This window comes from Carica papaya, chromosome 5, assembly GCF_054855325.1.
Source record: "Carica papaya isolate Zhongbai chromosome 5, ASM5485532v1, whole genome shotgun sequence".
Lineage (NCBI taxonomy): Eukaryota > Viridiplantae > Streptophyta > Magnoliopsida > Brassicales > Caricaceae > Carica > Carica papaya.
In genome coordinates this window covers 30,358,056-30,377,565 of record NC_142313.1, presented here as the reverse complement: position 1 = coordinate 30,377,565, position 19,510 = coordinate 30,358,056, and the positions used below count along the sequence as shown (strand labels likewise).

At 46.5% G+C, this 19,510-nt stretch overlaps 7 non-coding genes and 29 pseudogenes across 7 annotated transcripts; 8 read left to right on the top strand and 28 right to left on the bottom strand.

The window, feature by feature from the left end:
* Positions 1 to 177: 177 nt before the first annotated feature.
* LOC148262672 (5S ribosomal RNA) lies at positions 178 to 296 on the bottom strand (annotated as a pseudogene).
* Positions 297 to 505: 209 nt separating this feature from the next.
* On the bottom strand, positions 506 to 624 carry LOC148262671 (5S ribosomal RNA; annotated as a pseudogene).
* Positions 625 to 828: 204 nt separating this feature from the next.
* On the bottom strand, positions 829 to 946 carry LOC148262670 (5S ribosomal RNA; annotated as a pseudogene).
* Positions 947 to 1,475: 529 nt separating this feature from the next.
* LOC148262669 (5S ribosomal RNA) lies at positions 1,476 to 1,594 on the bottom strand (annotated as a pseudogene).
* A 205-nt stretch (positions 1,595 to 1,799) lies between these two features.
* Positions 1,800 to 1,918, bottom strand: LOC148262668 (5S ribosomal RNA; annotated as a pseudogene).
* Positions 1,919 to 2,481: 563 nt separating this feature from the next.
* On the bottom strand, positions 2,482 to 2,600 carry LOC148262667 (5S ribosomal RNA). The gene has a single exon (XR_015819528.1). It is a non-coding gene; the product is annotated as a 5S ribosomal RNA (ribosomal RNA).
* Positions 2,601 to 2,809: 209 nt separating this feature from the next.
* Positions 2,810 to 2,928, bottom strand: LOC148262666 (5S ribosomal RNA). The gene has a single exon (XR_015820501.1). It is a non-coding gene; the product is annotated as a 5S ribosomal RNA (ribosomal RNA).
* A 205-nt stretch (positions 2,929 to 3,133) lies between these two features.
* LOC148262665 (5S ribosomal RNA) lies at positions 3,134 to 3,252 on the bottom strand (annotated as a pseudogene).
* Positions 3,253 to 3,454: 202 nt separating this feature from the next.
* On the bottom strand, positions 3,455 to 3,573 carry LOC148262664 (5S ribosomal RNA; annotated as a pseudogene).
* A 559-nt stretch (positions 3,574 to 4,132) lies between these two features.
* On the bottom strand, positions 4,133 to 4,251 carry LOC148262663 (5S ribosomal RNA; annotated as a pseudogene).
* Positions 4,252 to 4,811: 560 nt separating this feature from the next.
* On the bottom strand, positions 4,812 to 4,930 carry LOC148262662 (5S ribosomal RNA; annotated as a pseudogene).
* A 204-nt stretch (positions 4,931 to 5,134) lies between these two features.
* On the bottom strand, positions 5,135 to 5,253 carry LOC148262661 (5S ribosomal RNA; annotated as a pseudogene).
* A 559-nt stretch (positions 5,254 to 5,812) lies between these two features.
* On the bottom strand, positions 5,813 to 5,931 carry LOC148262660 (5S ribosomal RNA). The gene has a single exon (XR_015820349.1). It is a non-coding gene; the product is annotated as a 5S ribosomal RNA (ribosomal RNA).
* A 562-nt stretch (positions 5,932 to 6,493) lies between these two features.
* Positions 6,494 to 6,612, bottom strand: LOC148262659 (5S ribosomal RNA; annotated as a pseudogene).
* Positions 6,613 to 6,821: 209 nt separating this feature from the next.
* On the bottom strand, positions 6,822 to 6,940 carry LOC148262658 (5S ribosomal RNA; annotated as a pseudogene).
* Positions 6,941 to 8,485: 1,545 nt separating this feature from the next.
* Positions 8,486 to 8,604, bottom strand: LOC148262657 (5S ribosomal RNA; annotated as a pseudogene).
* Positions 8,605 to 9,165: 561 nt separating this feature from the next.
* Positions 9,166 to 9,284, bottom strand: LOC148262656 (5S ribosomal RNA; annotated as a pseudogene).
* Positions 9,285 to 9,492: 208 nt separating this feature from the next.
* LOC148262655 (5S ribosomal RNA) lies at positions 9,493 to 9,611 on the bottom strand (annotated as a pseudogene).
* Positions 9,612 to 9,815: 204 nt separating this feature from the next.
* LOC148262654 (5S ribosomal RNA) lies at positions 9,816 to 9,933 on the bottom strand (annotated as a pseudogene).
* A 563-nt stretch (positions 9,934 to 10,496) lies between these two features.
* On the bottom strand, positions 10,497 to 10,615 carry LOC148262653 (5S ribosomal RNA; annotated as a pseudogene).
* Positions 10,616 to 11,174: 559 nt separating this feature from the next.
* Positions 11,175 to 11,293, bottom strand: LOC148262652 (5S ribosomal RNA). Its single transcript, XR_015821066.1, has one exon. It is a non-coding gene; the product is annotated as a 5S ribosomal RNA (ribosomal RNA).
* A 205-nt stretch (positions 11,294 to 11,498) lies between these two features.
* On the bottom strand, positions 11,499 to 11,617 carry LOC148262651 (5S ribosomal RNA; annotated as a pseudogene).
* A 562-nt stretch (positions 11,618 to 12,179) lies between these two features.
* LOC148262650 (5S ribosomal RNA) lies at positions 12,180 to 12,298 on the bottom strand. Its single transcript, XR_015820718.1, has one exon. It is a non-coding gene; the product is annotated as a 5S ribosomal RNA (ribosomal RNA).
* A 208-nt stretch (positions 12,299 to 12,506) lies between these two features.
* On the bottom strand, positions 12,507 to 12,625 carry LOC148262649 (5S ribosomal RNA; annotated as a pseudogene).
* Positions 12,626 to 12,831: 206 nt separating this feature from the next.
* LOC148262648 (5S ribosomal RNA) lies at positions 12,832 to 12,948 on the bottom strand (annotated as a pseudogene).
* A 547-nt stretch (positions 12,949 to 13,495) lies between these two features.
* LOC148262647 (5S ribosomal RNA) lies at positions 13,496 to 13,614 on the bottom strand. Its single transcript, XR_015820042.1, has one exon. It is a non-coding gene; the product is annotated as a 5S ribosomal RNA (ribosomal RNA).
* Positions 13,615 to 13,819: 205 nt separating this feature from the next.
* Positions 13,820 to 13,938, bottom strand: LOC148262646 (5S ribosomal RNA; annotated as a pseudogene).
* A 559-nt stretch (positions 13,939 to 14,497) lies between these two features.
* On the bottom strand, positions 14,498 to 14,616 carry LOC148262645 (5S ribosomal RNA; annotated as a pseudogene).
* Positions 14,617 to 15,420: 804 nt separating this feature from the next.
* On the top strand, positions 15,421 to 15,539 carry LOC148262644 (5S ribosomal RNA; annotated as a pseudogene).
* Positions 15,540 to 15,746: 207 nt separating this feature from the next.
* Positions 15,747 to 15,865, top strand: LOC148262643 (5S ribosomal RNA; annotated as a pseudogene).
* Positions 15,866 to 16,072: 207 nt separating this feature from the next.
* LOC148262642 (5S ribosomal RNA) lies at positions 16,073 to 16,191 on the top strand (annotated as a pseudogene).
* Positions 16,192 to 16,753: 562 nt separating this feature from the next.
* Positions 16,754 to 16,872, top strand: LOC148262641 (5S ribosomal RNA). The gene has a single exon (XR_015821186.1). It is a non-coding gene; the product is annotated as a 5S ribosomal RNA (ribosomal RNA).
* A 559-nt stretch (positions 16,873 to 17,431) lies between these two features.
* Positions 17,432 to 17,550, top strand: LOC148262640 (5S ribosomal RNA; annotated as a pseudogene).
* A 558-nt stretch (positions 17,551 to 18,108) lies between these two features.
* LOC148262639 (5S ribosomal RNA) lies at positions 18,109 to 18,227 on the top strand (annotated as a pseudogene).
* A 528-nt stretch (positions 18,228 to 18,755) lies between these two features.
* On the top strand, positions 18,756 to 18,874 carry LOC148262638 (5S ribosomal RNA; annotated as a pseudogene).
* A 210-nt stretch (positions 18,875 to 19,084) lies between these two features.
* LOC148262637 (5S ribosomal RNA) lies at positions 19,085 to 19,203 on the top strand (annotated as a pseudogene).
* The last annotated feature ends 307 nt before the right edge of the window (positions 19,204 to 19,510 follow it).

Below are 19,510 nucleotides of genomic sequence, written 5' to 3'. Positions count from 1 at the left end.
TTTTCTCCCTCCATCCCCCCTCCCGTCATTTGTTTCCTTGTTCGTGCACTCTGCATCTCTCCTTCTCGTTCTAATATCGATTAAAATGCCCCTGCCTCTTGACTCACATTTGCGTATAAACCAGTGGACCTTAGTTCCAGTCGCGCGTAACGTCGAACGACCCGTCTGAAAAAAAAATTAGTGCGACACGAGGACTTCCCAGGAGGTAACCCATCCGAGTACTACTTTCGCCCAAGCACACTTAACTGCGGAGTTCTTATGTGATTCGGTGCATTAGTGTTGGTATGATCGCACCTGTTTAATTTCGCGCTGCAAATACATAAACTCCTTCTCCTTTCTTCCCCCTCCCGTCATTTGTTTCCTTGTGCGTGCGCACTGCACCTCTCGTTCTCGTTCAAATATCAAGTAAAATGCCACGGCGCCGTGACTCACATTTGCGAATCAATCTGCGGACCATAATTAAAGTCGCGCATAACGTCGAACTGCACATCTAAAAAAAAGAAAATGGGTGCAACACGAGAACTTCCCAAGAGGTAACCCATCATTGTACTACTTTCGCCAAAGCACACTTAACTGCGGAGTTCTGATGGGATCCGGTGGATTTGTGCTGCTGTGACCGAACTTGTTTAATTTCGTGCTGAAAATACATACACTCCTTCTTCCCTCCCCCCCTCCCATCATTTGTTTCCTTGTGCGTTTACACTGCACCTCTCCTTCTCATTCTAATATCGATTAAAATGCCCCAGATTCTTGACTCACATTTTCGTATAAACCAGTGGACCATAGTTCCAGTCCCGCGTAACGTCGAACGACCAATCTGAAAAAAAATTGTTGCGATACGAGGACTTCCCAAGAAGTCACCCATCCGAGTAATACTCTCGCCCAAGCACACTTAACTGCAGAGTTCTGATGGGATCCAGTGCATTAATGCTGGTATGATGCCACTTGTTTAATTTTGCGCTTCAAATACATACACTCCTTCTCTTTTCTTCCTCCTCCCGTCATTTGTTTCCTTGTGCTTGCGCACTACACCTCCCGTACTCTTTCTAATATCAAGTAAAATGCCACGACGCCGTGACTCACATTTGCGAATAAACCTGTGACCGTAAATCAAGTCGCGCGTAACGTCGAAAGAATCATCTACAAAAAGATGGGTGAAATATAAGGACTTCGCAGGAGGTCACCCATCCGAGTACTTTTCTCGCCCAAGCACCCTTAACTGCGGAGTTCTGATAGAATCCGTTCCATAGGTGCTGGTATGATCCATCATGTTTCATTCTGCACTGCAAATACATACACTCTTTCTCCTCCCATCCCCCCTCCCGTCATTTGTTTCCTTGTGCGTGCACTCTGCATCTCTCTTTCTCGTTCTAATATCAAGGAATATGACCCGGCACTGTGACTAACCTTTGCAAATGAACCAGCGGTTCATAATTCCATTCGCGCGTAACGTCGAACAACCCATCCGAAAAAAATAGGTGCAACACGAGGGCTTCCCAAGTGGTCACCCATCCGAGTACTACTCTCGCCCAAGCACACTTAACTGCGGAGTTCTGATGGGATCCGGGGCTTTAGTGCTGGTATGATCGCATAAGTTTATATTTGCGCTGCAAATACATACACTCCTTCTCCTTTCTTCCCCCTCCCGTCATTTGTTTCCTTGTGCGTGCACTCTGCATCTCTCTTTCTCGTTCTAATATCGATTAAAATGCCCCTGCTTCTTGACTCACATTTGCGTATAAACCAGCGGACCTTAGTTCCAGTCGCGCGTAATGTCGAACGACCCGTCTGAAAAAAAATTAGTGCGACACGAGGACTTCCCAGGAGGTCACCCATCCGAGTACTAATCTCGCATAAGCACACTTAACTGCGGAGTTCTGATAGGATCCGGTGCATTAGTGCTAGTATGATCGCACCCATTTAATTTTGCGCTGCAAATACATAAACTCATTCTCCTTTCTTCCCCCTCCCGTCATTTGTTTCCTTGTGCGTGCGCACTGCACCTCCCGTTCTCGTTCTAATATCAAGTAAAATGCTACAGCGCCGTGACTCACATTTGCGAATAAACCTGAGGACCATAATACAAGTCGCGCGTAACGTCGAAAGAATCATCTGCAAAAAAATGGGTGCAACACGAGGACTTCACAAGAAAATGGGTGAAATATAAGAACTTCACAAGAGGTAACCCATGCTAGAACTACTCTCGCCCAAGTACCCTTAACTTGCGGTGTTCTGATAGAATCTATTGCATTGGTGCTAGTATGATTGCTCATGTTTCATTCTGCGCTGTAAATACATACACTTTTTTTCCCTCCATCCCTCCTCCCGTCATTTGTTTCCTTGTGCGTGCACTCTGCATCTCTCCTTCTCGTTCTAATATCGATTAAAATGCCCCTACTTCTTGACTCACATTTGCGTATAAACCAGTGGACCCTAGTTCCAGTCGCACGTAACGTCGAACGACCCGTCTGAAAAAAAAAATTAGTGCGACACGAGGACTTCCCAGGAGGTCACCCATCCGAGTACTACTCTCACCCAAGCACACTTATCTGCGGAGTTCTGATGGGATCCGGTGCATTAGTGCTGGTATGATCGCACCAGTTTAATTTCGCACTGCAAATACATAAACTCCTTCTCCTTTTTTCCCCCTCCCGTCATTTGTTTCCTTGTGCGTGCGCACTGCACCTCTCGTTCTCGTTCAAATATCAAGTAAAATGTCACGGCGCCGTGACTCACATTTGCGAATAAATCTGCGGACCATAATTAAAGTCGCGCGTAACGTCGAACGGCACATCTGAAAAAAAGAAAATGGGTGCAACACCAGAACTTCCCAAGAGGTCACCCATCCGAGTACTACTCTCGCCCAAGCACACTTATCTGCGGAGTTCTGATGGGATCCGGTGCATTAGTGCTGGTATGATCGCACCAGTTTAATTTCGCGCGGCAAATACATAAACTCCTTCTCCTTTCTTCCCCCTCCCGTCATTTGTTTCCTTGTGCGTGCGCACTGCACCTCCCGTTCTCGTTCTAATATCAAGTAAAATGCTACAGCGCCGTGACTCACATTTGCGAATAAACCTGAGGACCATAATACAAGTCACGCGTAACGTCGAACAACCCATCTGAAAAAAAATAGGTGCAACACGAGGGCTTCCCAGGTGGTCACCGATCCGAGTACTACTCTCGCCCAAGCACTCTTAACTGCGGAGTTCTGATGGGATCCGGGGCTGTATTGCTGGTATGATCGCACCTGTTTAATTTCGCGCTACAAATACATACACTCCTCCTTTCTTCCCCCTCCCGCCATTTGTTTCCTTGTGCGTTCACACTTCACCTCCCATTCTCGTTATAATATCGATTAAAATGCCCCTACTTCTTGACTCACATTTGCGTATAAACCAGCGGACCCTAGTTCCAGACGCGCGTAACTTCGAACGACCCGTCTGAAAAAAAATTGGTGCGACACGAGGACTTCCAAGGAGATCAACCATCCGAGTACTAATCTCGCCCAAGCACACTCAACTGCGGAGTTCGGATGGGATCCAGGGCTTTAGTGCTGGTATGATCGCACCTGTTTAGTTTTGCGCTGCAAATACATAAACTCATTCCCCTTTCTTCGCCCTCCCGTCATTTGTTTCCTTGTGCGTGCGCACTGCACCTCCCGTTCTCGTTCTAATATTAAGTAAAATGCTACAGCGCCGTGACTCACATTTACGAATAAACCTGAGGACCGTAATTCAAGTCGTGCGTAACGTCGAAAGAATCATCTGCAAAAAAATGGGTGCAACACGAGGACTTCACAAGAAAATGGGTGAAATATAAGGACTTCGCAGGAGGTAACCCATGGTAGTACTACTCTCGCCCAAGTACCCTTACCTACGGAGTTCTGATAGAATCTGTTGCATTTGTGCTGGTTTGATCGCACCTCTTTCATTTCGTGCTGAAAATACATACACTCCTTCTCCTTCCCTCCCCCTCCCATCAATTGTTTCCTTGTGCATTCACACTGCACCTCTCATTCATGTTCTAATATCGATTAAAATGCCCCTGCTTCTAGACTCACATTTGCGTATAAACCAGCGGACACGAGTTCCAGTCGCGCGTAACGTCGAACGACCCGTCTGAAAAAAAATTGTTGCGACACGAGGACTTCCCAGGAGGTCACCCATCCGAGTACTAGTCTCGCCCAAGCACACTTACCTGCAGGGTTCTGATGGGATCCAGTTCATTAGCGCTTGTATGATCGCACCCGTTTAATTTCGTGCTGCAAATAGATAAACTCCTTCTCCTTTCTTCCCCCTCCCGTCATTTGTTTTCTTGTGCGTGCGCACTGCACCTCTCGTTCTCGTTCAAATATCAAGTAAAATGCCACGGCGCTGTGACTCACATTTGCGAATAAATCTGCGGACCATAAATCAAGTCGCGCGTAACGTCGAAAGAATCATCTGCAAAAAGATAGGTGCAACACGAGGACCTCCCAAGAAAATGGGTGAAATATAAGGACTTCGCAGGAGGTCACCCATCCGAGTACTTTTCTCGCCCAAGCACCCTTAACTGCGGAGTTCTGATAGAATCCGTTGCATTAGTGCTGGTATGATCCCTCATGTTTCATTCTGCACTGCAAATACATACACTCTTTCTCCTCCCATCCCCCCTCCCGTCATTTGTTTCCTTGTGCGTGCACTCTGCATCTCTCTTTCTCGTTCTAATATCAAGTAATATGCCCCGGCACCATGACTCACCTTTGTAAATGAACCAGCGGTTTATAATTCCATTCGCGCGTAACGTCGAACAACCCATCCGAGAAAAAAAAGGTGCAACACGAGGGCTTCCCAAGTGGTCACCCATCCGATTACTACTCTCGCCCAAGCACACCTAACTGCGGAGTTCTGATGGGATCCGGAGCTTTAGTGCTGGTATGATCGCACCTGTTTAATTCCGCGCTGCAAATACATACACTCCTTCTCCTTTCTTCCCCCTCCGTCATTTGTTTCCTTGTGCGTTCACACTCCATCTCTCCTTCTCGTTCTAATATCGATTAAAATACCCCTGCTTCTTGACTCACATTTGCGTATAAACTAGCGGACCCTAGTTCCAGACGCGCGTAACGTCGAACGACTAGTCTGAAAAAAAATTTGTGCGACACGAGGACTTCCTAGGAGGTCAACCATTCGAGTACTAATCTCGCCCAAGCACACTTAACTGCGGAGTTCTGATGGGATCCGGGGCTTTAGTGCTGGTATGATCGCACCTGTTTAGTTTCGCGCTGCAAATACATGCATTCCTTCTCTTTTATTCCCCCTCCCGTCATTTGTTTCCTTGTGCGTGCGCGCTGCACCTCCTATTCTCGTTCTAATATCAAGTAAAATGCTACAATGCCGTGACTCACATTTGCGAATAAACCTGAGGACCATAATTCAAGTCGCGCGTAACGTCGAAAGAATCATTTGCAAAAAAATGGGTGCAACACGAGGACTTCACAAGAAAATGGGTGAAATATAAGGACTTCGCAGGAGGTAATCCATGCTATTACTACTCTCGCCCAAGCACCCTTGCCTACGGAGTTCTGATAGAATCCGTTGCATTAGTGCTGGTATGATCGCACCTGTCTCATTCTGCGCTGCAAATACATACACTTTTTCTCCTTCCCTCCCCCTCTCATTAATTGTTTCCTTGTGCGTTCACACTGCACCTTTCCTTCTCGTTCTAATATCGACTAAAATGCCCCTGCTTCTTGACTCACATTTGCGTATAAACCAGCATACCCTAGTTCCAGTCGCGCGTAACGTCGAACGACCCGTCTGAAAAAAAATTGGTGCGAAACGAGGACTTCCTAAGAGGTCACCCATCCGAGTACTACTCTCGCCCAAGCACACTTAACTGCGGAGTTCTGATGGGATCCGGTGCATTAGTGCTGGTATGATCGCACCCGTTTAATTCTGCACTGCAAATACATAAACTCCTTCTCCCTTCTTCCCCCTCCCGTCATTTGTTTCCTTGTGCGTGCGCACTGCACCTCCCGTTCTCGTTCTAATATCAAGTAAAATGCTACGGTGCCGTGACTCACATTTGCGAATAAACCTGAGGACCATAATTCAAGTCGTGCGTATCGTCGAAAGAATCATCTGCAAAAAAAATGGGTGCAACACGAGGACTTCCTAAGAAAATGGGTGAAATATAAGGACTTCGCAGGAGGTCACCCATCCTAGTGCTACTCTCGCCCAAGCCCCCTTAACTTGCGGATTTCTGATAGAATCCGTTGCATTTGTGCTGGTATGATTGCTCATGTTTCATTCTGCGCTGCAAATATACACACTTTTCTCCCTCCATCCCCCCTCCCGTCATTTATTTCCATGTGTGTGCACTCTGCATCTCTCCTTCTCGTTCTAATATCGATTAAAATGCCCCTGCTTCTTGACTCACATTTGCGTATAAACCAGTGGACCCTAGTTCTAGTCGCACGTAACGTCAAACGACCCGTCTGAAAAAAAAATTACTGCGGCACGAGGACTTCCCAGGAGGTCACCCATCCATGTACTACTCTCGCCCAAGCACACTTAACTACGGAATTCTGATGGGATCTGGTGCATTAGTGCTGGCATGATCACACCTGTTTAATTTTGCGCTGAAAATACATAGACTCCTTCTCCTTTCTTCCCCCTCCCATCATTTGTTTCCTTGTGCGTGCGCACTGCACCTCTCGTTCTCGTTCAAATATCAAGTAAAATACCACGGCTCCGTGACCCACATTTGCTAATAAATCTACAGACCATAATTAAAGTCGCGCGTAATGTCGAACGGCACATCTGAAAAAAAGAAAATGGGTGCAACACGAGAACATCCCTGGAGGTAACCCATCATTGTACTACTTTCGCCAAAGCACACTTAACTTCGGAGTTCTGATGGGATCCGGTGCAATTGTGCTGGTGTGACCGCACCTCTTTCATTTCGCGTTGCAAATACATACACTCCTCCTTTCTTCCCCCTCCCGTCATTTGTTTCCTTGTGCGTTCACACTGCACCTCTCATTCTCGTTCTAATATCGATTAAAATGCCCCTGATTCTTGACTCACATTTGCGTATAAATCAGCGGACCATAGTTCCAGTCACATGTAACGTCGAACGACCCATCTGAATAAAAATTGTTGCGATACGAGGACTTCCCAAGAGGTCATCCATCCGAGTACTACTCTCGCCGAAGCACGCTCAACTGTAGAGTTCTAATGGGATCCAGTGCATTAGTGCTGGTATGATGCCACTTGTTTAATTTTGCGCTTCAAATACATACACTCCTTCTCTTTTCTTCCTCCTCCCGTCATTTGTTTCCTTGTGCCTCCCGTACTCGTTCTAATATCAAGTAAAATGCCACGGCGTTGTGACTCACATTTGCGAATAAACCTGCAGACCATAAATCAAGTCGCGCGTAACGTCGAAAGAATCATCTGCAAAAAAATGGGTGCAACACGAGTACTTCACAAGAAAATGAGTGAAATATAAGGACTTCGCAGGAGGTAACCCATGCTTGTACTACTCTCGCCCAAGCACCCTTACCTACGGAGTTCTGATAGATTCCGTTGCATTAGTGCTGGAATGATCGCACCTGTTTCATTTCGTGCTGAAAATACATACACTCCTTCTCCTTCCCTCCCCCTCCCATCAATTGTTTCCTTGTGCGTTCACACTGCACCTCTCCTTCTCGTTCTAATATCGATTAAAATGCTCCTGCTTCTTGACTCACATTTGCGTATAAACTAGCGGACCCCAATTCCAGTCGCGCGTAACGTCGAACGACCCGTCTGAAAAAAAATTAGTGCGTCACAAAGACTTCTTAGGAGGTCACCAATCCGAGTACTACTCTCGCCAAAGCACACTTAACTGCAGAGTTCTGATGGGATCCAGTGCATTAGTGCTGGTATGATCGAACCCGTTTAATTCCGCGCTGTAAATACATAAACTCCTTCTCCTTTCTTCCCCCTCCCGTCATTTGTTTCCTTGTGCGTGCGCACTGTACCTCCCGTTCTCGTTCTAATATCAAGTAAAATTCTACAGCGCCGTGACTCACATTTGCGAATAAATCTGAGGACCATAATTCAAGTCGCGCATAACGTCGAAAGAATCATCTGCAAAAAAATGGGTGCAACACGAGGACTTCACAAGAAAATTGGTGAAATATAAGGACTTCGCAGGAGGTAACCCATGCTAGTACTACTCTCCCCCAAGCACCCTTACCTACGGAGTTCTGATAGAATCCGTTGCATTAGTGCTGGTATGATCGTACTTGTTTCATTTCGTGCTGAAAATACATACACTCCTTCTCCTTCCCTCCCCCTCCCATCAATTCTTTCCTTGTGCGTTCACACTGCACCTCTCCTTCTCGTTCTAATATCGATTAAAATGCCCCTGCTTCTTGACTCACATTTGCGTATAAACTAGCGGACCCCAATTCCACTCGCGCGTAACGTCGAACGAGCCGTCTGAAAAAAAATTAGTGCGACACAAAGACTTCCCAGGAGGTCACCAATCCGAGTACTACTCTCGCCAAAGCACACTTAACTGCGGAGTTCTGATGGGATCCAGTGCATTAGTGCTGGTATGATCGCACCCGTTTAATTCCGCGCTGTAAATACATAAACTCCTTCTCCTTTCTTCCCCCTCCCGTCATTTGTTTCCTTGTGCGTGCGCACTGCACCTCCCGTGCTCGTTCTAATATCAAGTAAAATGCTACAGTGCCGTGACTCACATTTGCGAATAAACCTGAGGACCATAATTCAAGTCGCGCGTATCGTCGAAAAAATCATCTGCAAAAAAATGAGTGCAACATGAGGACTTCCTAAGAAAATGGGTGAAATATAAGGACTTCGCAGGAGGTCACCCATCCTAGTGCTACTCTCGCCCAAGCACCCTTAACTTGCGGAGTTCGGATCGAATCCGTTGCATTGGTTCTGGTATGATTGCTCATGTTTCATTCTGCGCTGCAAATACGTACACTTTTTCTCCCTCCATCCCTCCTCCCGTCATTTGTTTCCTTGTGCGTGCACTCTGCATCCCTCTTTCTCGTTCTAATATCGATTAAAATGCCCCTGCTTCTTGACGCACATTTGTGTATAAACAAGTGGACCCTAGTTGCAGTCACGCATAACGTCGAACGATCCGTCTGAAAAGAAATTAGTACGACACGAGGACTTCCCAAGAGGTCACCCATCCGAGTACTACTCTCGCCCAAGCACACTTAACTGCGGAGTTCTGATGGGATCCGGTGCATTAGTGCTCGTGTGATCGCACCCGTTTAATTTCGCGCTGCAAATACATAAACTCCTTCTCCTTTCTTCCCCCTCCCGTCATTTGTTTCCTTGTGCGTGCGCACCGCACCTCTCGTTCTCGTTCAAATATCAAGTATAATGCCACGGCGCCGTGACTCACATTTGCGAATAAATCTGCGGACCATAATTAAAGTCGCGCGTAACGTCGAACGGTACATCTGAAAAAAAAAAATGGGTGCAACACGAGAACTTCCCAGGAGGTAACCCATCATCGCACTACTTTCGCCAAAGCACACTTAACTGCGGAGTTCTGATGGGATCCGGTGCATTTATGCTGGTGTGACCGCACCTGTTTAATTTCGTGCTGAAAATACATACACTCTTTCTTCCCTCCCCCCCTCCCATCATTTGTTTCCTTGTGCGTTCACTCTGCACCTCTCCTTCTCGTTCTAATATCGATTAAAATGCCCCTGATTCTTGACTCACATTTGCGTATAAACCAGCAGACCATAGTTCCAGTCGCGCGTAACGTCGAACGACCAATCTGAAAAAAAATTGTTGCGATACGAGGACTTCTCAAGAGGTCACCCATCCGACTACTACTCTCGCCTAAGCACACTTAACTGCAGAGTTCTGATGGGATCCAGTGCATTAGTGCTGGTATGATGCCACTTGTTTAATTTTGCACTTTAAATACATACACTCCTTCTCTTTTCTTCCTCCTCCCGTCATTTGTTTCCTTGTGCGTGCGAACTGCACCTCCCGTACTCATTCTAATATCAAGTAAAATGCCACGGCGCCGGGACTCACATTTGCGAATAAACCTGCGGACCATAAATCAAGTCGCGCGTAACGTCGAAAGAATCATCTACAAAAAAATAGGTGCAACACGAGGACCTCCCAAGAAAATGGGTAAAATATAAGGACTTCGCAGGAGGTCACCCATCCGAGTACTTTTCTCGCCCAAACACCCTTAACTGTGGAGTTTTGATAGAATCCGTTGCATTAGTGCTGGTATGATCCCTCAAGTTTCATTCTGCACTGCAAATACATACACTCTTTCTCCTTCCATCCCCCCTCCCGTCATTTGTTTCCTTGTGCGTGCACTCTGCATCTCTCTTTCTCATTCTAATATCAAGCAATATGCCCCGGCACCGTGACTCACCTTTACAAATGAACCAGCTGTTTATAATTCCATTCGCACGTAATGTCGAACAACCCATCCGAAAAAAAAAATAGGTGCAACACGAGGACTTCCCAAGTGGTCACCCATCCGAGTACTAATCTCGCCCAAGCACACTTAACTGCAGAGTTCTGATGGGATCCGGGGCTTTAGTGTTGGTATGATCGCGCCTGTTTAGTTTCGCGCTGCAAATACATACACTCCTTCTCCTTTCTTCCCCCTTCCGTCATTTGTTTCCTTGTGCGTTCACACTTCACCTCTCATTCTCGTTCTAATATCGATTAAAATGCCCATACTTCTTGACTCACATTTGCGTATAAACCAGCGGACCCTAGTTCCAGACGCGCGTAACGTCGAACGACCTGTCTGAAAAAAAATTGGTGCGACACGAGGATTTCACAAGAAAATTGATGAAATATAAGGACTTCACAGGAGGTAACCCATGCTAGTACTACTCTCGCCCAAGTACCCTTACCTACGGAGTTCTGATAGAATCCGTTGCATTAGTGCTGGTATGATCGCACCTGTTTCATTTCGTGCGGAAAATACATACACTCCTTCTCCTTCCCTCCCCCTCCCATCAATTGTTTTCTTGTGCGTTCACACTGCACCTCTCTTTCTCGTTCTAATATCGATTAAAATGCCCCTGCTTCTTGACTCACATTTGCGTATAAACCAGCGGACCCTAGTTCCAGTCCTACGTAACGTCGAACGACCCGTCTAAAAAAAAATTGGTGCGACACGAGGACTTCCCAGGAGGTCACCCATCCGAGTACTACTCTCGCCCAAGCACAATTAACTGCGGAGTTCTGATGGGATCCGGTGCATTAGTGCTGGTATGATCGCACCTGTTTCATTTTGTGCTGAAAATACATACACTCCTTCTCCTTCCCTCCCCCTCCCATCAATTGTTTCCTTATGTGTTCACACTGCACCTCTCCTTCTCGTTCTAATATCGATTAAAATGCCCATGTTTCTTGACTCACATTTGCGTATAAACCAGCGGACCCTAGTTCCAGTCGCGCGTAACGTCGAACGACCAGTCTGAAAAAAAATTGGTGTGACACGAGGACTTCCCAGGAGGTCATCCATCCGAGTACTACTCTCGCCCAAGCACACTTAACTGCGGAGTTCTGATGGGATCCGGTGCATTAATGCTGGTATGATCGCACCCATCTAATTCCATGCTGTAAATACATAAACTCCTTCTCCTTTCTTCCCCCTCCCGTCATTTGTTTCCTTTTGCGTGCGCACTGCACCTCGTGTGCTCGTTCTAATATAAAGTAAAATGCTACGGTGCCATGACTCAAATTTGCGAATAAACCTGAGGACCATAATTCAAGTCGCGCGTATCGTCGAAAGAATCATCTGCAAAAAAATGGGTGCAACACGAGGACTTCCTAAGAAAATGGGTGAAATATAAGGACTTCGCAGGAAGTCACCCATCCTAGTGCTACTCTCGCCAATACACCTTTAACTTGCGGAGTTCTGATAGAATCCGTTGCATTGGTGCTGGTATGATTGTTCATGTTTTATTCTGCGCTGTAAATACATATACTTTTTCTCCCTCCATCCCCCCTCCCGTCATTTGTTTCCTTGTGCGTGCACTCTGCATCTCTCTTTCTCGTTCTAATATCGAATAAAATGCCCCTGCTTCTTGACTCACATTTGCGTATAAACTAGTGGACCCTTGTTCCAGTCGCGCGTAACCTCGAACGACCCGTTTGAAAAAAAAATTAGTGCGACACGAGGACTTCCCAAGAGGTAACCCATTCGAGTACTACTCTCACCCAAGCACACTTAACTGCGGAGTTCTGATGGGATCCGGTGCATTAGTGCTGGTATGATCGCACCTGTTTAATTTTGCGCTGCAAATACATAAACTCCTTCTCCTTTCTTCCCCCTCCCGTCATTTGTTTCCTTGTGCGTGCGCACTGCACCTCTCGTTCTCGCTCAGATATCAAGTAAAATGCCACGGCGCCGTGACTCACATTTGCGAATAAATCTGCGGACCCTAAGTAAAGTCGCGCGTAAGGTCGAACGACACATCTGCAAAAAGAAAATGGGTGCAACACGAGAACTTCCCAGGAGGAAACCCATCATTGTACTACTTTCGCCAAAGCACACTTAACTGCGGAGTTCTGATCGGATCCGGTGCATTTGTGCTGGTGTGACTGCACCTGTTTAATTTTATGCTGAAAATACATACACTCCTTCTTCCCTCCCCCCCTCCCATCATTTGTTTCCTTGTGCGTTCACACTGCACCTCTCCTTCTCGTTCTAATATCGATTAAAATGCCTCTGATTCTTGACTCACATTTGCGTATAAACCAGCGGACCATAGTTCCAGTCGCGCGTAACGTCGAACGACTCATCTGAAAAAAAATTGTTGTGATACGAGGACTTCCCAAGAGGTCACCCATCCGAGTACTACTCTCACCCAAGCACACTTAACTGCAGAGTTCTGATGGGATCCAGTGCATTAGTGTTGGTATGATGCCACTTGATTAATTTTGCGCTTCAAATACATACACTCCTTCTCTTTTCTTCCTCCTCCCGTCATTTGTTTCCTTGTGCCTCCCGAACTCATTCTAATATCAAGTAAAATGTCACGGCGCCGTGACTCACATTTGCGAATAAACCTGCGGACCATAAATCAAGTCGCGCGTAACGTCGTAAGAATCATCTGCAAAAAGATGGGTGCAACACGAGGACCTCCAAAGAAAATGGGTGAAATATAAGGACTTCGCAGGAGGTCACCCATCCGAGTACTTTTCTAGCCCAAGCACCCTTAACTGCGGAGTTCTGATAGAATCCGTTGCATTAGTGCTGGTATGATCCCTCATGTTTCATTCTGCACTGCAAATACATACACTCTTTCTCCTCCCATCCCCCCTTCCGTCATTTGTTTCCTTGTGCGTGCACTCTGCATCTCTCTTTCTCGTTCTAATATCAAGTAATATGTCCCGGCACCGTGACTCACCTTTGCAAATGAACCAGCAGTTTATAATTCCATTCGTGCGTAACGTCGAACAACCCATCCGAAAAAAAATAGGTACAACACGAGGGCTTCCCAAGTGGTCACCCATCCGAGTACTACCCTCGCCCAAGCACACTTAACTGTGGAGTTCTGATGGGATCCGGAGCTTTAGTGCTGGTATGATCGCACCTGTTTAATTTCGCACTGCAAATACATACACTCCTTCTCCTTTCTTCCCCCTCCCGTCATTTGTTGCCTTGTGCGTTCACACTTCACGTCTCATTCTAGTTCTAATATCGATTAAAATGCCCCTGCTTCTTGACTCACATTTGCGTATAAACAAGCATACCCTAGTTTCAGACGAGCGTAACGTCAAACGACCCGTCTGAAAAAAAATTGGTGCGACACGAGGACTTCCCAAGAGGTCGCCCATCCGAGTACTAATCTCGCCCAAGCACACTTCACTGTGGAGTTCTGATGGGATCCGGTGCATTAGTGCTAGTATGATCGCACCTCTTTAATTTTGCGCTGCAAATACATAAACTCATTCCCCTTTCTTCCCCCTCCCGTCATTTGTTTCCTTGTGCGTGCGCACTGCACCTCCCGTTCTCGTTCTAATATCAAGTAAAATGCTACAGCGCCGTGACTCACATTTGCGAATAAACCTGAGGACCATAATTTAAGTCGCGCGTAACGTCGAAAGAATCATTTGCAAAAAAATGGGTGCAACACGAGGACTTCACAAGAAAATGGGTGAAATATAAGGACTTCGCAGGAGGTAACCCATGCTAGTACTACTCTCGCCAAAGCACCCTTACCTACGGAGTTCTGATAGAATCCGTTGCATATGTGCTGGTATGATCGCACCTGTTTCATTTCGTGCTGAAAATACATACACTCCTTCTCTTTCCCTCCCCCTCCCATCAATTGTTTCCTTGTGCGTTCACACTGCACCTCTTCTTCTCGTTCTAATATCGATTAAAATGCCCCTGCTTCTTGACTCACATTTGCGTATAAACCAGCGGACCCTAGTTCCAGTCGCGCGTAACGTCGAACGACCCGTCTGAAAAAAAATTGGTACGACACGAGGACTTCCCAAGAGGTCACCCATCCGAGTACTACTCTCGCCCAAGCACACTTCACTGTGGAGTTCTGATGGGATCCGGTGCATTAGTGCTGGTATGATCGCGCCCGTTTAATTCCGCGCTGTAAATACATAAACTCCTTCTCCTTTCTTCCCCATCCCGTCATTTGTTTCCTTGTGCGTGCGCACTGCACCTCCCGTCGAAATAATCATTTGCAAAAAAATGGGTGCAGCACGAGGACTTCACAAGAAAATGGGTGAAATATAAGGACTTCGCAGGAGGTAACCCATGCTAGTACTACTCTCGCCCAAGCACCCTTACCTATGGAGTTCTGATAGAATCTGTTGCACCCAATGTTTTGCAGATGATTCTTTCGACGTTACGCGCGACTTGAATTATGGTCCTCAGGTTTATTCGCAAATGTGAGTCACGGCGCTGTACCATTTTACTTGATATTAGAACGAGAACGGGAGGTGCAGTGCGCACGCACAAGGAAACAAATTACGGGAGGGGGAAGAAAGGAGAAGGAGTTTATGTATTTGCAGCACGAAATGAAACAGGTGCGATCATACCAGCACTAATGCAACGAATTCTATCAAAACTCCGTAGGTAAGGGTGCTTGGGCATGAGTAGTACTAGCATGGGTTACCTCCTGCGAAATCCTTATATTTCACCCATTTTCTTGTGAAGTCCTCGTGTTGCACCCATTTTTTTGCAGATGATTCTTTCGATGTTACGCGCGACTTGAATTATGGTCCTCAGGTTTATTCGCAAATGTGAGTCACGGCGCTGTTGCATTTTACTTGATATTAGAGCGAGAACGGGAGGTGCAGTGCGCACGCACAAGGAAACAAATGACGGGAGGGGGAAGAAAGGGGAATGAGTTTATGTATTTACAGCGCAAAATTAAACAGGTTCGATCATACCAGCACTAATGCACCGGATCCCATCAGAACTCCGTAGTTAAGTGTGCTTTGGCGAGAGTAGTACTCGGATGGTTGACCTCCTGGGAAGTCCTCGTGTCGCACTAATTTTTTTTCTCAGACGGGTCATTCGACGTTACGCGCGACTGGAACTAGGGTCCACTGGTTTATACGCAAATGTGAGTCAAGAAGCAGGGGCATTTTACTTGATATTAGAACGAGAATGAGAGGTGAAGTGTGAATGCACAAGGAAACAAATGACGGGAGGGGGAAGAAAGGAGAAGGAGTGTATGTATTTGCAGCGCGAAATTAAACATGTGCGATCATATCAGCACTAAAGCTCCGGTTCCCATCAGAACTCTGCAGTTAAGTGTGCTTGGGCGAGAGTAGTTCTCGGATGGGTGACCACTTGGGAAGTCCTCGTGTTGCACCCATTTTCTTTTTTTCAGATGTGCCGTTCGACGTTACGCGCGACTTTAATTATGGTCCGCAGATTTATTCGCAAATGTGAGTCACGGCGCCGTGGCATTTTACTTGATATTTAAATGAGAACGAGAGGTGCAGTGCGCACGTACAAGGAAACAAATGACAGGAGGGGGAAGAAAGGAGAAGGAGTTTATGTATTTGCAGCGCAAAATAATAGGTGTGATCATACCAGCACTAATGCAATGGATTCCATCAGAACTCTGTAGTTAAGTGTGCTTGGGCGAGAGTAGTACTCGGATGGGTGACCTCTTGGGAAGTCCTCGTGTCGCACCAATTTTTTTTCAGACGGGTCGTTCGACGTTACGCGCGACTGGAACTAGGGTCCACTGGTTTATACGCAAATGTGAGTCAAGAAGCAGGGGCATTTTAATCTATATTAGAACGAGAATGAGAGATGTAGAGTGCACGCAAAAGGAAACAAATGACGGGAGGGGGGATGGAGGGAGAAAAAGTGTATGTATTTGCAGCGCAAAATGAAACATAAGCAATCATACCAGCACCAATGCAACGGATTCTATCAGAACTCCGCAAGTTAAGGGTGCTTGGGCGAGAGTAGCTCTAGGATGGGTGACCTCCTGCGAAGTCCTTATATTTCACCCATTTTCTTAGGAAGTCCTCGTGTTGCACCCATTTTTTTGCAGATGATTCTTTCGACGATACGCGCGACTTGAATTATGGTCCTCAGGTTTATTCGTAAATGTGAGTCACGGCACCGTAGCATTTTACTTGATATTAGAATGAGCACGGGAGGTGCAGTGCGCACGCACAAGGAAACAAATGACGGGACGGGGGAAGAAAGGAGAAGGAGTTTATGTATTTGCAGCGCTGAATTAAACGGGTGCGATCATACCAGCACGAATGCACCGGATCCCATCAGAACTCCGTAGTTAAGTGTGCTTGGGCGAGAGTAGTACTCGGATGGGTGACCTCCTGGGAAGTCCTCGTGTCGCACCAATTTATTTTCAGACGGGTCGTTCGACGTTACGCGCGACTGGAACTAGGGTCTGCTGGTTTATACGCAAATGTGAGTCAAGAAGCAGGGGCATTTTAATCGATATTAGAACGAGATGGAGAGGTGCAGTGTGAACGCACAAGGAAACAATTGATGGGAGGGGGAGGGAAGGAGAAAGAGTGTATGTATTTTCAGCACGAAATGAAACAGGTGCGATTATACCAGCACTAATATAACGGATTCTATCAGAACTCCGTAGGTAAGGGTGCTTGGGCGAGAGTAGTACTAGCATGGGTTACCTCCTGCGAAGTCCTTATATTTCACCCATTTTCTTGTGAAGTCCTCGTGTTGCACCCATTTTCTTGCAGATGATTCTTTCGACGTTACGCGCGACTTGAATTATGGTCCTCAGGTTTATTCGCAAATGTGAGCCACGACACCGTAGTATTTTACTTGATATTAGAACGAGCACGGGAGGTGCAGTGCGCACACACAAGGAAAGAAATGACGGGAGGGGGAAGAAAGTAGAAGGAGTTTATGTATTTGCAGCGCGAAATTAAACGGGTGCGATCATACCAGCACTAATGCTCTAGATCCCATCAGAACTCTGCAGTTAAGTGTGTTTGGGCAAGAGTAGTACTCAGACGGGTGACCTCCTGGAAAGTCTTTGTGTCGCACCAATTTTTTTCAGACGGGTCGTTCGACGTTACGCGCGACTGGAACTATGGTCCGCTGGTTTATACGCAAATGTGAGTCAAGAAGTAGGGGCATTTTAATCAATATTAGAACGAGAAGGAGAGGTGCAGTGTGAACGCACAAGGAAACAATTGATGGGAGGGGGAGGGAAGGAGAAGGAGTGTATGTATTTTCAGCACGAAATAAAACAGGTGCGATCATACCAGCACTAATGCATCGGATTCTATCAGAACTCCGTAGGTAAGGGTGCTTGGACGAGAGTAGTACTAGCATGGGTTACCTCCTGCGAAGTCCTTATATTTCACCCATTTTCTTGTGAAGTTCTCGTGTTGCACCCATTTTTTTGCAGATGATTCTTTCGACGTTACGCGCGACTTGAATTATGGTCCTCAGGTTTATTCGTAAATGTGAGTCATGGCGCTGTAGCATTTTACTTGATATTAGAACGAGAACGGGAGGTGCAGTGCGCACGCACAAGGAAACAAATAACGGGTGGGGGAAGAAAGGGGAATGAGTTTATGTATTTGCAGCGCGAAATTAAATAGGTGCGATCATACCAACACTAATGCACCGGATCCCATCAGAACTCCGCATTTATGTGTGCTCGAGCGAGATTTGTACTCGGATGGATGACCTCCTGGGAAGTCCTCGTGTCGCACCAATTATTTTTCAGACGGGTTGTTCGACGTTACGCGCGTCTGGAACTAGGGTCCGCTGGTTTATACGCAAATGTGAGTCAAGAAGCAGGGACATTTTAATCGATATTAGAACGAGAATGAGAGGTGAAGTGTGAACGCACAAGGAAACAAATGACGGGCGGTGGAATAAAAGAGAAGGAGTGTATGTATTTGAAGCACAAAATTAAACAAGTGGCATCATACCAGCACTAATGCACTGCATCCCATCAGAACTCTGCAGTTAAGTGTTCTTGGGCGAGAGTAGTACTCGGATGGGTGACCTCTTGGGAAGTCCTCGTATCGCAACAATTTTTTTTCAGATGGGTCGTTCGACGTTACGCGCGACTGGAACTATGGTTCGCTGGTTTATACGCAAATGTGAGTCAAGAATCAGGGGCATTTTAATCGATATTAGAACGAGAAGGAGAGGTGCAGTGTGAACGCACAAGGAAACAAATGATGGGAGGGGGGGAGGGAAGAAGGAGTGTATGTATTTTCAGCACGAAATTAAACAGGTGCGGTCACACCAGCACTAATGCACCGGATCCCATCAGAACTCCGCAGTTATGTGTGCTTTGGCGAAAGTAGTACAATGATGGGTTACCTCCTGGGAAGTTCTCGTGTTGCACCCATTTTCTTTTTTTTCAGATGTGCCGTTCGACGTTACGCACGACTTTAATTATGGTCCGCAGATTTATTCGCAAATGTGAGTCACGGCGCCGTGGCATTTTACTTGATATTTGAACGAGAACGAGAGGTGCAGTGCGCACGCACAAGGAAAGAAATGACGGGAGGGGGAAGAAAGGAGAAGGAGTGTATGTATTTGCAGCGCGAAATTAAACATGTGCGATCATACCAGCACTACAGCCCCGGATCCCATCAAAACTCCACAGTTAAGTGTGCTTGGGTGAGAGTAGTACTCGGATCGGTGACCACTTGGGAAGCCCTCGTGTTGCACCTATTTTTTTTTGGATGGGTTATTCGACGTTACGCGCGAATGGAATTATAAACAATTGGTTCATTTTCAAAGGTGAGTCACAGTGCCGGGGCATATTGCTTGATATTAGAACGAGAAAGAGAGATGCAGAGTGCACGCACAAGGAAACAAATGACGGGAGGGGGGATGGGAGGAGAAAGAGTGTATGTATTTGCAGTGCAGAATAAAACATGAGGGATCATACCAGTACCAATGCAACGGATTCTATCAGAACTCCGCAGTTAAGGGTGCTTGGGCGAGAAAAGTACTCGGATGGGTGACCTCCTGCGAA